At 45.4% G+C, this 15,324-nt stretch overlaps 2 protein-coding genes across 3 annotated transcripts in view; one reads left to right on the forward strand and one right to left on the reverse strand.

Annotated features, from left to right (window-relative positions):
- LOC134396281 (zinc finger protein 420-like) overlaps nucleotides 1–15,324 on the reverse strand; it is a 918,719-nt gene that overhangs the window by 131,622 nt on the left and 771,773 nt on the right. The window lies entirely within an intron of this gene.
- LOC134396491 (zinc finger protein 345-like) overlaps nucleotides 1–15,324 on the forward strand; it is a 204,703-nt gene that overhangs the window by 114,076 nt on the left and 75,303 nt on the right. The gene's annotated exons all lie outside the window — the stretch shown is intronic.

The following is a 15,324-nucleotide window of genomic DNA, read 5'->3' on the forward strand; positions in this document are numbered from 1 at the left end:
TCCTCGCTACTTCCTGTTCCAGGACATGATCTCCTACAGTGTTGGGTTATTATTTGATGCTGTGATTGCTTTCATATATCCTCTCTGTTTTCTTTTTTCTGTGTCTGCCTTCTTGCTTGCTCACTACCGGTCTTGGCCAGGCCTGTTCTGGTTAATGCTATCCTGCGCTTGTTTTACTTCTCTGGCTACTTGCTATCTCTCTCCTCATTTTCTCTCTCAATTCCTTTCTCCTCATATCTGTTCCTTATGGCTCGCTCCAAACTCATCTCTCCCAACTCAGTTCCTATTGGTGTCTCCCCTCTTCTCAGCTGCCTTTTTCGTGTTCCTTATGGAACTGTCGCTCTGTTGCTTCTAAGGCCCCTGTCATTCAGGACTTGTTTATCTCTAGGTCTCTCCACCTCCTTGCTCTTACTGAAACCTGGCTTCCTGCCCACGATACCGCCATCTCTGCTGCCCTCTCTCTTGGAGGACTCTCTTTCTCTCACACTAGTCGCCCAGAGGGTCGGGGTGGTGGTGTGGGTCTTTTATTATCTAGTTTGTGCCAGTTCCAGCCTCTTTCCATTCCACCTTCACATTGTTTCTCCTCCTTTGAGGTACATGTGGTGAGGCTTTTCGCTCCACTGCGATTGCGGATTGCAGTTTTGTACCGCCCCCCAGGCTCGTCCTCAAAATGTATCTCTGATTTTGATTTGTGGCTGTCCTTTTTCCTCTCTGATAACTGTCCTACTCTTATCGTGGGTGATTTCAATATTCATGTGGATGACCCTCAAGACGCTGCAGCTCTACAATTTCGCTCCTTATCTTCCTCTTATGATCTTAAGCTTTGGTCTGATGTACCCACACATTCCCTTGGACACTGTCTGGATCTTGTTCTCACTCGGAATTGCTCTGCTTTGGACTTTTCCACTGCTGACTTTCCTCTGTCAGATCATCATCTAGTTTCCTTCAATCTTACTCATAATCCTCCTCCTTCACGTCCTGCTTTTCGCTCTTGTCATGACTTGCAATCTATCAATTGTGAGGTTTTTTCTCAGTCTCTAGCCTCCTCTCTTCCCTCTGTCTTTTCGGCTGTCTCCTTGGACTCTGCTGTCTCCTTCTTTAATTCCTCATCTTCAACTCTTGATAATCTTGCTCCATCTACAACTCGGATAGTTCGCCCTTCTCAACCCCAACCGTGGCTCACCTCTTTCCTCCGCTACTTTCACTCTTGTTCCCGGGCAGCTGAGCACCTTTGGCGTAAGACCAGGGACTGGGCGGACTTTGTCCATTACAAATTTGTACTCTCCTCTTTCTCTTCTGCCATTTCACTGGCCAAACAGCAGTACTACTCAACGTTGATCCAGTCAAATGCTAGGCATCCTCAGCGGCTCTTTGCGTCCTTCAATTCTCTTCTGAAGCCTAATCCACCATCTCTCCCCGCCTCTCTGTCTGCTAATAACTTTGCCTCTTTTTTCAATGCCAAAATCCAAACTATTCGCTCTGATCTGGCCAGCTCTGCTCCTCTTCCAGTTCCTGTTCCTCATCTGTCAGTTCCTCCTGCAAATTTCTCTACGTTTCCTTCGGTCTCAGCTGATGAACTGTCTACTATACTGCGCTCCACGAAGCCTTCCACTTGTTCTCGTGATCCGATTCCTTCCTGCGTCTTTATTAATCTTATTCCCGCTATCCTCCCTTCCTTGCTTCATATTATTAATCTTTCTCTGTCCTCTGGTTCATTTCCCTCTGCTTTTAAACATGCTACAGTCTCTCCTATTCTCAAGAAACCTACTCTTGATAGGCTAGCTCTGTCTAACTACCGACCTGTCTCTTTGTTGCCTTTTGTTTCAAAGATCCTGGAACGTGTGGTCTACTCTCATTATCTTGACTTTCTTTCTAGTAACTCTGCTCTGGATCCTTTTCAATCTGGATTCCGTCCTTTGCATTCCACTGAAACAGCCCTTACTAAGATCACCAATGATCTTCTTACTGCCAAGTCTAAAGGCCTTTATTCTGTTCTTATTCTCCTTGATCTAACTGCAGCCTTTGACACGGTTGATCATGATCTTCTCTTAGATTCCCTTCATGACCTTGGACTTTGCGGCTCTGTCTATAACTGGTTTGCCTCCTATCTAGCGGGTCGCTCTTTCAGCGTGTTGGCTAATGGCAGCTCGTCTTCCTCCTTTCCCCTTTCAGTAGGGGTTCCGCAAGGCTCGGTGCTTGGCCCATTGTTGTTTTCTTTATACATGTTGCCCTTGGGTAATCTTATTCAATCTCACGGCCTCCAATATCATCTGTATGCCGATGATACACAATTATATCTTTCATCTCCGGAACTTTCTCCTGATGTTCACGATCGTATCTCGGCATGTCTTTCAGATATCTCAGCTTGGCTGCTGCATCGTCGTCTGAAACTTAATATGGCAAAGACTGAATTGCTTGTTTTTCCTCCTAAACCTTCTCCTCATCTCTCATTCTCTCTTACTGTCAATGATGTTACGCTTACTCCAGTCAAGGAAGCTCGTAGTCTTAGCTTTATATTTGATTCCTCGCTCTCCTTTATTCCTCATATTGAGGCAGTAGCTAAATCATGTCATTTTTTCCTGTATAATATTGCCAGGATTCGATCATTTTTGTCTGTCTCTTCTGCCAAGACTCTTGTTCATGCATTGGATATTTCTCGGTTGGACTACTGGAACCTTCTTCTCACTGGCCTTCCTTCTTCTCACATCAGTCTGTTGGTTTCTGTCCACCACTCTGCCGCTAAGATCATCTTCCTGGCTCACCGCTCTGACCATGTTACTCCACTCCTGAAATCTCTTTATTGGCTTCCAATTCACTTCAGAATCCAATATAAACTTCTCCTGTTGACCTTCAAAGCTTTTCACGGTCTAGCTCCTCCCTATCTCTCCTCTCTCATCTCACACTATTGCCCCGCTCGTGCTCTTCGCTCCTCTGATGCCATGTTTCTCGCTTGCCCAAGGGTCTCTACTTCCCTTGCTCGGCTTCGACCATTTTCTTCTGCTGCCCCTTACGCCTGGAACGCTATTCCAGAACATTTGAGATCTACAAGCTCAATCGCAGCTTTTAAAGCTCAGCTAAAAACCTTTCTCTTTCCTAAAGCTTTTATAACTTGATGTTGTTTGGACTTTATACTGTTAGTTTTACCCTACCCTGTGCCTGTCTGCATTCTCTTCCCCTCCTTATTGTTTTACCATGATTTAATTAGAATGTAAGCCTATGCGGCAGGGTCTTGCTATTTACTGTTTTACTGTTTTACTCTGTACAGCACCATGTACATTGATGGTGCTATATAAATAAATAAATAAATAAATAATAACAGTCCAGGTCCGGGCCCGATTCAAAGTGCTGGTATTAACATTTAAAGCCCTAAACGGCTTGGGACCAGGCTATCTGAAGGAACACCTCCTCCCGTATGTACCTGCCCGGACCCTTAGGTCATCCTCAGGGGTCCTTCTCCGTGAGCCCCTGCCAAAGGAAGTGAGGCAGGTGGCTACCAGGAGGAGGGCCTTCTCTGCTGTGGCGCCCCGGCTGTGGAATGAGCTCCCTAAGGAGGTTCGCTTGGCACCTACATTATATGCTTTTAGACGCCAGGTGAGAAGACCTTTTTATTCTCCCAGCATTTTAACAGTCTGTAAATAAATTTTAACTTAGTGTTTTAAATTTTTAATTTTGCATTGCTGCTGTTTTTATCTGGTTGAGCTTTTATATTGTATTTTATATTACGGTTTTATACCGTTGTTTTATACTTTGAATGTTTTTAATTTTTGTGAACCGCCCCGAGAGCTCTGGCTATTGGGCGGTATAGAAATGTAGTAAATAAATAAATGCTGTGGGATCCCTCAAGGCTTCCTTTGTTTTGTGGTCGAGCGGAAGCGGTTTCTGCGCAGCCAGAGCAGATAAGGGAGTCCTGGGGGCCTCCGTCCCCTGCACATCTCTTTGGTCCTGGAAGAATCTCACCCTTTGCACCGCTCCAAGATGGCAGCTCGGAAGGCCTTGAATGTCGCTCATGAAGGAAAGGAAAACCTGGAGGAAAACCTCCAACCACCTCACCTTCGTTATCTTCATGGATGGCAACATTATGATCTCTTCTTCTTTCAGGGTCCGGTGACCTTTGAGGAGGTGGCCGTGCATTTCTCGGAGGAGGAGTGGGCTCTGCTGGACCCAGTCCAAAGGACTCTGCACCAGGAAGTCATGGAGGAGAATCGTGGGATCCTGGCCTCTCTAGGTAAGGAATGGGACCCCTCTGGGTAAGGCTCCCTCTTTGCCTTCCTGACAGGTCCTAGAAGGTAGAATTGCAGCTCTTTGCTTGTGTTAGTGTGTTGTTGAGGTCAACAGTGCCTGGGCGACTTTCCTGGGGTATTTCAGTCCAGAGAAAGCTCCCCAGGCGAGGTACATAAAGCCTGGAAGTGTAGATGAAGCACTCACGTCCCCTCCAACCTTTACCTGTGGGTCTTCTTATAGCCTCTATGAGGCATGGATGCTTCTTTTGACTTTGGGACCATCAGGATGTCCCTCCAGTTGGGGCTTCCCACCTCTAAGACCTCTGCTCTTGGCATCAGATCTGCAATTGCCTTATTAATTTGAATTTAGGGCAAGGTGTAAAAGCAGCCAATACGGCCCAGGAGCAGACTGGTGCTTCTTGTTCCAAACCGCCTCCTTCCCCCTTCATTCCACCCCAGCTGCCTTCCCCTGTGCAGGTGTTACAAGACCCGGCCATCCATCCCTTGACATTTTTCGGTCTGTTTTGAACCTCTGCATGTTACACTTGTGTTGAAGGGACTCCACTGGCTGCCTGTTTGCTACTGAGCCAAATTAAGGTTGTAGCTAATATATGAAGCCCTAAAGCAACTTGGGAGCTGGTTAGCTGAGTCTGCCTCCTCCCCTGAAGACCCATTCAGTTCTAGCGGTCACCTGGTGGTGCCTTTGAGGTTGGATTGTTTAGATGGGTGGTGCCCATTGCATGGAATAATCTATCCCCTGAGATGCACCGACAGTTCTGTTTAATGCACATGATGAAGCCACATCTGGTCCTGGACACTTGGACTTGTGCCCTCAGGATTTGGGTATCCTCCTCCTTGGTTGCACGTCCCTCTTTATACCGTACTTCGCCCGGAAACTAATTGGCAGCTAGTGAAGAGATTTTAAAACTGGTGTAATGTGGTCCCCCCTAGGTGTACCGGTGACCAGCCTGGCTGCCATATTTTGAACTAGTTGAAGTTTCCGGACTAGGCACAAAGTTCGCCCTATGTAGAGCGTATTTCAGACGTCGAGCCTCGAAGTTACCAGCGCGTGCATGACTGTCTTTAGGTCTTCGAACTCTATGAAGGGTCGCAGCTGGTGTATCAGCCGAAGCTGATAGTAGGCACTCCTGGCCGTCACATCTATCTGGGCTGTCATTTGGAGCGACGGATCCAGAAGCCACCCCCAAGCTGCAGACACAATCTTTCAGGGGGAGTGTAACCCCATCCAGAACTGGCTGACACACCAGTCTATCCCTTGAGACTAGACATGCACCAACAATTCTGTTTTATGTGCATGTTGAAGGCACAACTGGTGCAGAACACGTGCCCTCAGTATTTAAGTTTTCAGGTTCTCCCATCCCTCTTTTAACCTTTTTCCTTCAAAATTTTCAACACTGGCATCTCACCCAACCCTCCTCGGAGTGTTTTGAAGTTGGCTTCCCAAAAGTCCAATGTACATGTCAACTAAGATTAGTTTTCGGAGCCTTCACAACCAAGGATTTGAAACTGAACATGTTCAAGGTTCCTGGCGCTTTGACGTTACCTACCAGTTCTTCCCTGTGAGTTATGATTTTGGTTCTTTCAGCTTTTTAGCCGAGTTAGAGTAGCAGAAGACTGAAATTCTCCATTACTACAATGACTTGCGTATGTGAACATCGTATCGCCACTTCCAAGAAAGCATCATCCATGTGGGTGGATTCCTGCATTGAGCAGGGGGTTGGACTTGATGGCCTTATAGGCCCCTTCCAACTCTCAGTCAGGAATACCTCTGGGTAATACCAAGATAGCACCACAGAAGGTGTCCAAAGCCCTTGAGACATCAAAAAGAAGCAACAGGGTTGAACTCTCACTTTTCAGTTCCCAGGTAAATAATCAGCGAGGATCAACTGGCAGATTTTTAAATGCATTTTGGTTTTAAAGTGTTTTATGTTATTCATTTATGGCTTGAGCTACTTTGAAAGATTTATTTTACACAAATGAAAGTGCTGTGTGGCACTCTAGTTCTCAGTTCTGTTGATCATCAGAGGATATTTAAGATGGCCTTGTTCAGACCACATGCTAAACCATGCTCCTTAATCACAAGATGGTTAAGGGAATGCATTAACCTTAATTCATTCCCTTAAACATTTTGTGGTTAACCAGCATAGTTTAGCATGTTGTCTGAACCAGGCCTATGTTTTGAAGGATCAGCCTCTACAACTAAATATGTTTTTATCCTGTTAATCAGATCAGCAAACCATTTGGTTTGTTCCCTGATTTCAGGAAGATTTCTCTTTTTATTCTTGCAGGTGATCACAGGGAGAGCAAGGAAAATGGAATAAATCAGAGAAGGAAAACTGAAACTGAAGAGAAGTGGGGAATCAAATCTATGTCTTTTGAAGTGTCAGACGTCCGTGAAATTCCAATAACAGAAGAACCAAGTAAAAGGAACATTTACAATGGGAAGACACAGTGGACAATCTCTCGGGATATAAAGGCTCAGAAGATTCACCTGCCTAAATGTCAACCATTTCACACAGAAGAGAAAAGATTTCAGTCCTTGGAGCGCGAGAAGCAATTCAGTTGCAACTCAGAACTGAACTTGCCTCAAAGTATTCACTCAGGGGAGAAGCCCTATGAGTGCTCAGAGTGTGGAAAGAAATTTGCTCGCAGGACACACGTGAAGCGACATGAAAGAATTCACTCAGGGGAGAAGCCCTATGAATGCTTGGAGTGCGGAAAGAGGTTTGCACGCGGGTCAAGCATTACACGACATCAAAGAATTCATTCTGGTGAGAAGCCCTATAAATGTTCAGAGTGTGGAAAGCGCTTCAATCGGAGCTGGAATCTTAGGTTACATCAAATGACTCACACGGATGAGACGTACCATGAATGCCTAGAGTGTGGAAAGAGCTTTGTTCGAAGCAGGTACCTTAAGGAGCATCAAAGAATTCATTTACTGAAGAAGCCCTATGAATGCCTAGAGTGCGGAAAGGGCTTCCGTTGGAGTTCTCATCTTAAGTCGCATCAACTAATTCACACGGGTAATAAGCCCTATGAATGCCTGGAGTGTGGAAAGAGCTTTCCTCAGAGTACAAACCTTAGGAACCATCAAAGAATTCACACAGGTGAGAAGCCCTATGAATGCCTGGAGTGCGGAAAGGGCTTTGCTCACAACAGTTACCTTAAGGAGCATCAAAGATTTCATTTACTTAAGAAGCCCTATGAATGCCTACTGTGCGGAAAGAACTTTACTCATGGCGCAAGCCTTAGGAGACATAAAAGAATTCACACAGGTGAGAAGCCCCATCAATGCCTGGAGTGTGGAAAGGGCTTTGTTCAGAGCACACACCTTAAGCGACATAGAAGAGTTCACACAAAGGAGAAGCCGTAAAAGTCCTCAAGAGTTTGGAAACCAATTCCGTCCCCGTTTGCACCTTCCCTCTCGTTAAACGTTCCATTCAGGTGAGAAGCGTTATAAATACTTGGTGTGTGGAAAGAGCTTTCGTCGGAGCACGACGAATCTTCAAAGAATTCACTCAGGAGCAAAGCTTTTTCAGTGCTCTGAGTGTGGAGTCCAGGACATACTCTTGATTTTGTTTTTGCTCCAAGTTGTGAGATGAGCAGTCTGAAGATTGGATGGGGTGTCCAAGTTTTCTGCCTCCATTGTGTCCTTGACTAGCCATCCAGTGGAGCTCTTCTAGATGGTCATAGTCAGATCTTTTTCTGGTGAGATTTGAACTCAGCGTATTACTTTCTCCCTACAGGGGTGGAGGTCCTAAATCAGCCTTAGTCGCCCTGACGAGAGAATGACAGGTGGAGTGCAGCCGTGTTAATTCTACTGCATGTCTTCTCAGATTTTGATACCATCAACCATGGTTCCCTCCTGGATCGACTCCGTGGGATGGGCATTGGAGGCTCTGTGCAACAATGGTCCCGGTGCTACTTATGGGGCTGATTTCAGAGAATTGACTTGGGGTGGTTATTCCTCAGCCCCTTGGCAATTGAACCATGTGGTTCTGCAGGGTACCAGCCTGTGATGGGCTGGATGAGGGCCAAGGTGGTGGGTCCAGGAGGTTGTAACTTCCTCCCTGAGAGACGGAGTGGTGCTGACCTCTTATAAAAGTGGCCATTCCTGAAAAAGCCTGGAGGATGTTAACAGTTATAGTGTCCCCTTCCTTGGCAAGGTGCTGAAGCAGTTGGTTGCAGGAGAACTCTGTTGTTGTTTATTCGTTCAGTCGCTTCCGACTCTTCGTGACTTCATGGACCAGCCCACGCCAGAGCTTTCTGTTGGCAGTCGCCACCCCTAGCTCCCCCAAGGTCAAACTCTAGGCACTCTAGAACTCTAGGCACTCTTGAATGAAATGGATTATTTTGATCCATTTCAGTTGGGCTTGAGGCCTGGTTTTTTAATGGAACAGCCTTAGTTGCCCTGTGGGAAGACCTTTGCCAGGAGATGGACAGGGGGAGTGCAACCCTATTGTTTCTCCTGGGTCTCTCGGTGTCTTTTGATACCATCAACCATGGTATCCTTGTGGATAGGTTGTCTGGACTGGGAGTTGGAGTGTTTCCGCTCCTCCTTGGAAGGCCGATTTCTGACGGTGATGCTCTGTGCCCTGGCACCTGGCCCGTGGGGTTCCACAGGGCTCCATTTCACCAAACCCAGGTGAGGCAGTGGCTGTTCTGAATCAGTGCCTGGGCATGGTAATGGACTGGATGAGGGCCAACAAACTGAGACTCAAGGCTACCCAACCAGGTGAAGTTCAGCCTGTTCTGGAGGGGGTTGCAGTCCCCCTAAAGCTTCAGGTCCGTAGTTTGGGGATCCAGAACTGTCACTTGAGGCACAGGTGGACTCTATAGCACTGAGCACCTTTTATCAGCTTAGGCTGATATACCAACTGCACCCTTATCTGGACAGAGAGAGCCTAGCTACAGTGATCCATGCTCTGATAACCTCTCGTCTGGATTACTGCAATGCATTATACGTGGGGCTGCCTTTGAAAATGGTCCGGAAACTTCAACTGGTACAAAACAGGGCTGCAAGATTGTTAACTGGGAATGGTCAATGAGACCACATCACACCAGTCCTTTTCCAGCTGCACTGTCTACTAGTCCAGATCCGGGCCTGATTCAAAGTGCTAATATTAACATTCAAAGCCCTAAATGGCCTAGGGACGGGTTACTTGAAGGAACACCTCCTCCCATATGTACCTGCCTGCACCCTAAGATCATCGTCTGGGGTCCTTCTTCACGAGCCCCTGCCAAAGGAAGTGAGGGAGGTGGCTACTAGGAGGAGGGCCTTTTCTGCTGTGGCAGCCTGGCTGTGGAATGAGCTCCTTGAGAGATTCACGTGGCACCCCTTCCTATGAAGAGAGACTGAAAGAACTGGGCATGTTTAGCCTGGAGAAGAGAAGATTGAGGGGAGACATGAGAGCACTCTTCAAATACTTAAAAGGTTGTCGCAGAGAGGAGGGCCAGGATCTCTTCTTGATCCTCCCAGAGTGCAGGACATGGAATAACGGGCTCAAGTTAAAGGAAGCCAGATTCCAGATGGACATCAGGAAAAACTTCCTGACTGTTAGAGCAGTACGACAATGGAATCAGTTGCCTGGTGAGGTTGTGGGCTCTCCCACACTAGAGGCCTTCAAGAGGCAGCTGGACAACCGTCTGTCAGGGATGCTTTAGGGTGGATTCCTGCATTGAGCAGGAGGTTGGACTTGATGGCCTTGTAGGCCCCTTCCAACTCTGCTATTCTACGATTCTATGTTTGCATGATGTGAGAAGACCTTGAGCCAATTGCCCTGTCATGGTAAGACCTGTAGGGAACTGTCCTTTGATATGAAACGGGTCCATCGAGTAGCCTTTACCCAGCTTAGATTCGAGCTGATGGACACAGCAATGTTACAGGGTAGATTCCAAGTTATTCCATCGAAATATGTGGCAATCCTGAAATAGAAGACTTCGCCCAGTATTTACTTGAACGTTGTTTATATTCAAAATGTGGAGAACACTACCTATCTATGTTTTTAATACGCATGAGAAACTGGACAGTGAAGGATAAATTGTCCTTTCTCTTCCGTGGTTCTAATTATTTTGTGACCCAGAGGGTTGGGTTTTATTAACTGTCAGTCATATGAACTGTATATCGTTTTATAATCTCAAATCATAAATTAAAGATTATGTGATTTTTTGAAGTGGCTACTAGCAGGAGGGCCTTCCCTGCTGTGGCCCCCCGGCTGTGGAATGAGCTCCCCAGAGAGGTTCACTTAGCCGCCTACATTGTTTTCCTTCTGTTGCCAGCTGAAGACCTTTTTATTTTCTCAGTATTCTAACACCTAATTTAATGTAAATTTAAACTCTGCTGTTTTAATCTCATATTTTAACCTATATCAATCAATTTTTGCTGTGTGGTTTTATCCTAGTCGTGCTTTTTATATTGTATTTTGTGTTTGTGTTTTTAAATTGTTGGTTGTTTTATTATGCTCTTCGTGGTTTTAATTTTTGTGAACCACCCAGAGAGCTTTGGCTTTTGGGCGGTATAGAAATTAAATAAATAAATAAATAAATAAAAATGATTCAATAAAGTTATTCATTCATTCATTCTGTAGGGAACGCAATGAAAAAACTTGTCAAACGGAATGAAAAACATAGCCTTCATCACACGACACCACATCTGGTCACTAATGTATAGTGGTTGCCAAAATCGTGGACACGTTTTGAAATTTTCATGCTGATAGAAAATGTTCTGTTTCACGAAATTCCAAAGTTTATATATCAATTGAAAGAGAATTGAATGCTGAATTCAATACAAAAAACCAGAATGCAAACATTGGCAGTACAAAAAAAAAGTTATGCTTACTGTAGTCTTAAAGAAACACAGGTGTGATTGAGTGAAGAAGCGGATTGGAATTGCAAACCCTACTGGCCAATCACAGTCCTTGTTCTGGGGTCTAATCACATGGCAGTTAGGGCTATGCACAGGCCCCCCGAACCGGTTCGGGTCAATTGGACCTTCCCCAATCTAGTCCGGATCCCGAGCAAGATCTATAGGTCCGGATTGATATTCGGCCCCCTTACCTGGCTACGCCATCCGCTGCCTTAGGCCTGGGCGTCAGTTGAAGTCGCCGCCCGGACTGCATTAATAGAAGTACAGCTTCCAAATCCCGTGAGGTCCTGGTTCCTCTCTATTTGGCTCTGGTTAGTCCTCATCTAGAGTATTGTGTCCAGTTCTGGGCTCCACAGTTCAAGAAGGACGCAGACAAGCTGGAGCATGTTCAGAGGAGGGCAACCAGGATGCTCAGGGGTCTGGAAACAAAGCCCTATGGATAGAGACTGAAAGAACTGGGCATGTTTAGCCTGGAGAAGAGAAGATTGAGGGGAGACATGAGAGCACTCTTCAAATACTTGAAAGGTTGTCACACAGAGGAGGGCCAGGATCTCTTCTCGATCCTCCCAGAGTGCAGGACACAGAATAACGGGCTCAAGTTAAAGGAAGCCAGATTCCGGCTGGAAATCAGGAAAAACTTCCTGACTGTTAGAGCAGTACGGCAATGGACGCAGTGACCTAGGGAGGTTGTGGGCTCTCCCACACTAGAGGCCTTTAAGAGGCAGCTGGACAACCATCTGTCAGGTATGCTTTAGAGTGGATTCCTGCATTGAGCAGGGGGTTGGACTTGATGGCCTTAGAGGCCCCTTCCAACTCCACTATTCTATGATTCTATGTTCCAACTCCATTGTTGTATTACTGTGGGCTCCCATGGCATTGAGTAAAAGACAGTTTCCCCACCCTTCAGTTGGCTTTCTTAAAGTCCAATCTCCATGCCCAGTGAGCTTCGACTTCCAACTAGACAGCAGGACAAGCTGCTGAAAAAACAGTAAAACTGAATTCGGAACATAAAATACATTGTTAAAACATCTAAAAACACCCTAAAATTCCACTGGAAAGGCCTGCTGGAACAGATTAGTCTTGATACCTGATCAAGGCAGGGAACAGTAAATACAAAATACATAAAACTGAATTAAGAACATAAAATACATTGTCAAAACATCTAAAAACACCCTAAAATTCCACTGGATAGGCCTGCCGAAAGAGATCAGTCTTGATAGCTTTCTTAAATGCTAATAGTCTGTCAAGTTGATGAGTCTCCTCCGACAAGCTATTCCACAGTCTGGGAGCAGCAGAAGAGAAGGTCGTAGAATAGTAGAGTTGGAAGGGGCCTATAAGGCCATCGAGTCCAATCCCCTGCTCAATGCAGGAATCCACCCTAAAGCATACCTGACGGATGGTTTTCCAGCTGCCTCTTGAAGGCCTCCACTCTGGGACAGTCCACAAACTCCCTAGGTCACTGGTTCCATTGACGTACTGCTCTAACAGTCAGGAATACCCCTGGGTAATACCAAGATAGCACCACAGAAGGTGTCCAAAGCCCTTGAGACATCCAAAAGAAGCAACAGGGTTGAACTCCCACTTTTCAGTTCCCAGGTAAATAATCAGCAAGGATCAACTGGCAGATTTTTAAATGCATTTTGGTTTTAAAGTGTTTTATGTTGTTCATTTATGGCTTGAGCTACTTTGAAAGAGTTATTTTATACAAATGAAAGCGCTGTGTGCCACTCTAGTTCTCAGTTCTATTGATCATCAGAGGATATTTAAGATGGTCTGGTTCAGACAACACACTAAACCATGCTCCTTAACCACAAAATGGTTAAGGGGATGCATTAACCTTAATTCATTCCCTTAAACATTTTGTGGTTAACCAGCATAGTTTAGCATGTTGTCTGAACCAGGCCTATGTTTTGAAGGATCAGCCTCTACAACCAAATTTTTTTTATCCTGTTAATCAGATCAGCAAACCATTTGGTTTGTTCCCTGATTTCAGGAAGATTTCTCTTTTTATTCTTGCAGGTGATCACAGGGAGAGCAAGGAAAATGGAATAAATCAGAGAAGGAAAACTGAAACTGAAGAGAAGTGGGGAATCAAATCTATTTCTTTTGAAGGGTCAGACGTCCGTGAAATTCCAATAACAGAAGAACCAAGTAAAAGGAACATTTACAATGGGAAGACACAGTGGAAAATCTCTCGGGATATAAAGGCTCAGAAGTTTCACCTTACCAAATGTCAACCATTTCACACAGAAGAGAAAAGATTTCAGTCCTTGGAGTGTGAGAAGCAATTCAGTTGCAACTCAGAACTTAACTTGCCTCAAAGTATTCACTCAGGGGAGAAGCCCTATGAATGCTCAGAATGTCTAAAGAAATTTGCTTACAACTCACAACTTCGGAGACATCAAATAATTCACACAGGTGAGAAGCCCTATGAATGCCTAGAGTGTGGAAAGAGCTTTGCTCACAGCAGTTACCTTAAGGAGCATCGAAGAATTCATTCACTGGAGAAGCCCTATGAATGCCTAGTGTGCGGAAGGAACTTTTCTCATGGCACAAGCCTTAGGAGACATAAAAGAATTCACACAGGTGAGAAGCCCCATCAATGCCTGGAGTGTGGAAAGGGCTTTGTTCAGAGCACACAACTTAAGCGACATAGAAGAGTTCACACAAAGGAGAAGCCGTAAAAGTGCTCAAGAGTTTGGAAACCAATTCCGTCCCCGTTTGCACCTTCCCTCTCGTTAAACGTTCCATTCAGGTGAGAAGCGTTATGAATGCTTGGTGTGTGGAAAGCGCTTTCGTCGGAGCACACGCTGTAACTTGCATCAAAGAATTCACTCAGGAGCAAAGCTTTTTCAATGCTCTGAGTGTGGAGTCCAGGACATACTCTTGATTTTGTTTTTGCTCCAAGTTGTGAGAAGGGCAGTCTGAAGATTGGATGGGGGTGTCCAAGTTTTCTGCCTCCGTTGTGTCCTTGACCAGCCATCCAGCGGAGCTCTTCTAGATGGTCATAGTCCGATCTTTTTCTGGTGAGATTTGAACTCAGGGTATTACTTCCTTCCAACAGGGGTTGAGGTCTGAAATCTGCCTTAGTCGCCCTGATGAGAGACTGAGAGGCGGAGTGCAGGCGTGTTAATTCTACTGCATTTCTCCTCGGATTTTGATACCATCAACCAAACCCAGGTGAGGCAGTGGCTGTTCTGAATCAGTGCCTGGGCATGGTAATGGACTGGATGAGGGCCAACAAAGTGAGACTCAAGGCTACCCAACCAGGTGAAGTTCACCCTTATCTGGACAGAGAGAGCCTAGCTACAGTGATCCATGCTCTCATACCTCTCGTCTGGATTACTGCAATGCGTTATACGTGGGGCTGCCTTTGAAAACGGTCCGGAAACTTCAGCTGGTACAAAACGGGGCTGCAAGATTGTTAACTGGGAATGGTCAATGAGACCACATCACACCAGTCCTTTTCCAGCTGCACTGTCTACTAGTCCAGATCCGGGCCTGATTCAAAGTGCTAATACTAACATTCAAAGCCCTAAATGGCCTAGGGATGGGTTACTTGAAGGAACGCCTCCTCCCATATGTACCTGCCTGATTCCTAAAATCATTCTCTGTGAGCCCCTGTCAAAGGAAGTGAGGCAGGGGGCTACCAAGAGGAGGGCCTTTTCTGCTGTGGCACCCTGGCTGTGGAATGAACTCCCTTCAGAGATTCGCCTGGCACCTATGTTGTACCCCTTCCCATGTGAGGTGAAGAACTTTTTATTTTTTTGTCCCAGTATTTTGACCTTTTACACTCCTAGGCTTTTAACTTTGCTGTTTTTTTTAAAAAAAATAAATCTCTGCACTGCTGCTCATTTTTATTATGTTTTATTATGCTCTTCATGGTTTTAATTTTTGTGAACCGTCCAGAGAGCTTTGGCTTTTGGGCGGTATAGAAATGAAATAAATAAATAAAAATTATTCAATAAAGTTATTCATTCATTCTGTAGGGAACTCGATGAAAAAACTTGTCAAACGGAATGAAAAACATAGCCTTCATCACACGACACCACACCTGGTCGCTAATGTATAGTGGTTGCCAAAATCGTGGACACGTTTTGAAATTTTCATGCTGATAGAAAATGTTCTGTTTCATGAAATTCCAAAGTTTATATATCAATTGAAAGAGAATTGAATGCTAAATTCAATACAAAAAAAAAAACCCAGAATGCAAACATT

Source organism: Elgaria multicarinata, chromosome 3 (genome assembly GCF_023053635.1).
Source record: "Elgaria multicarinata webbii isolate HBS135686 ecotype San Diego chromosome 3, rElgMul1.1.pri, whole genome shotgun sequence".
Taxonomy (NCBI): domain Eukaryota; kingdom Metazoa; phylum Chordata; class Lepidosauria; order Squamata; family Anguidae; genus Elgaria; species Elgaria multicarinata.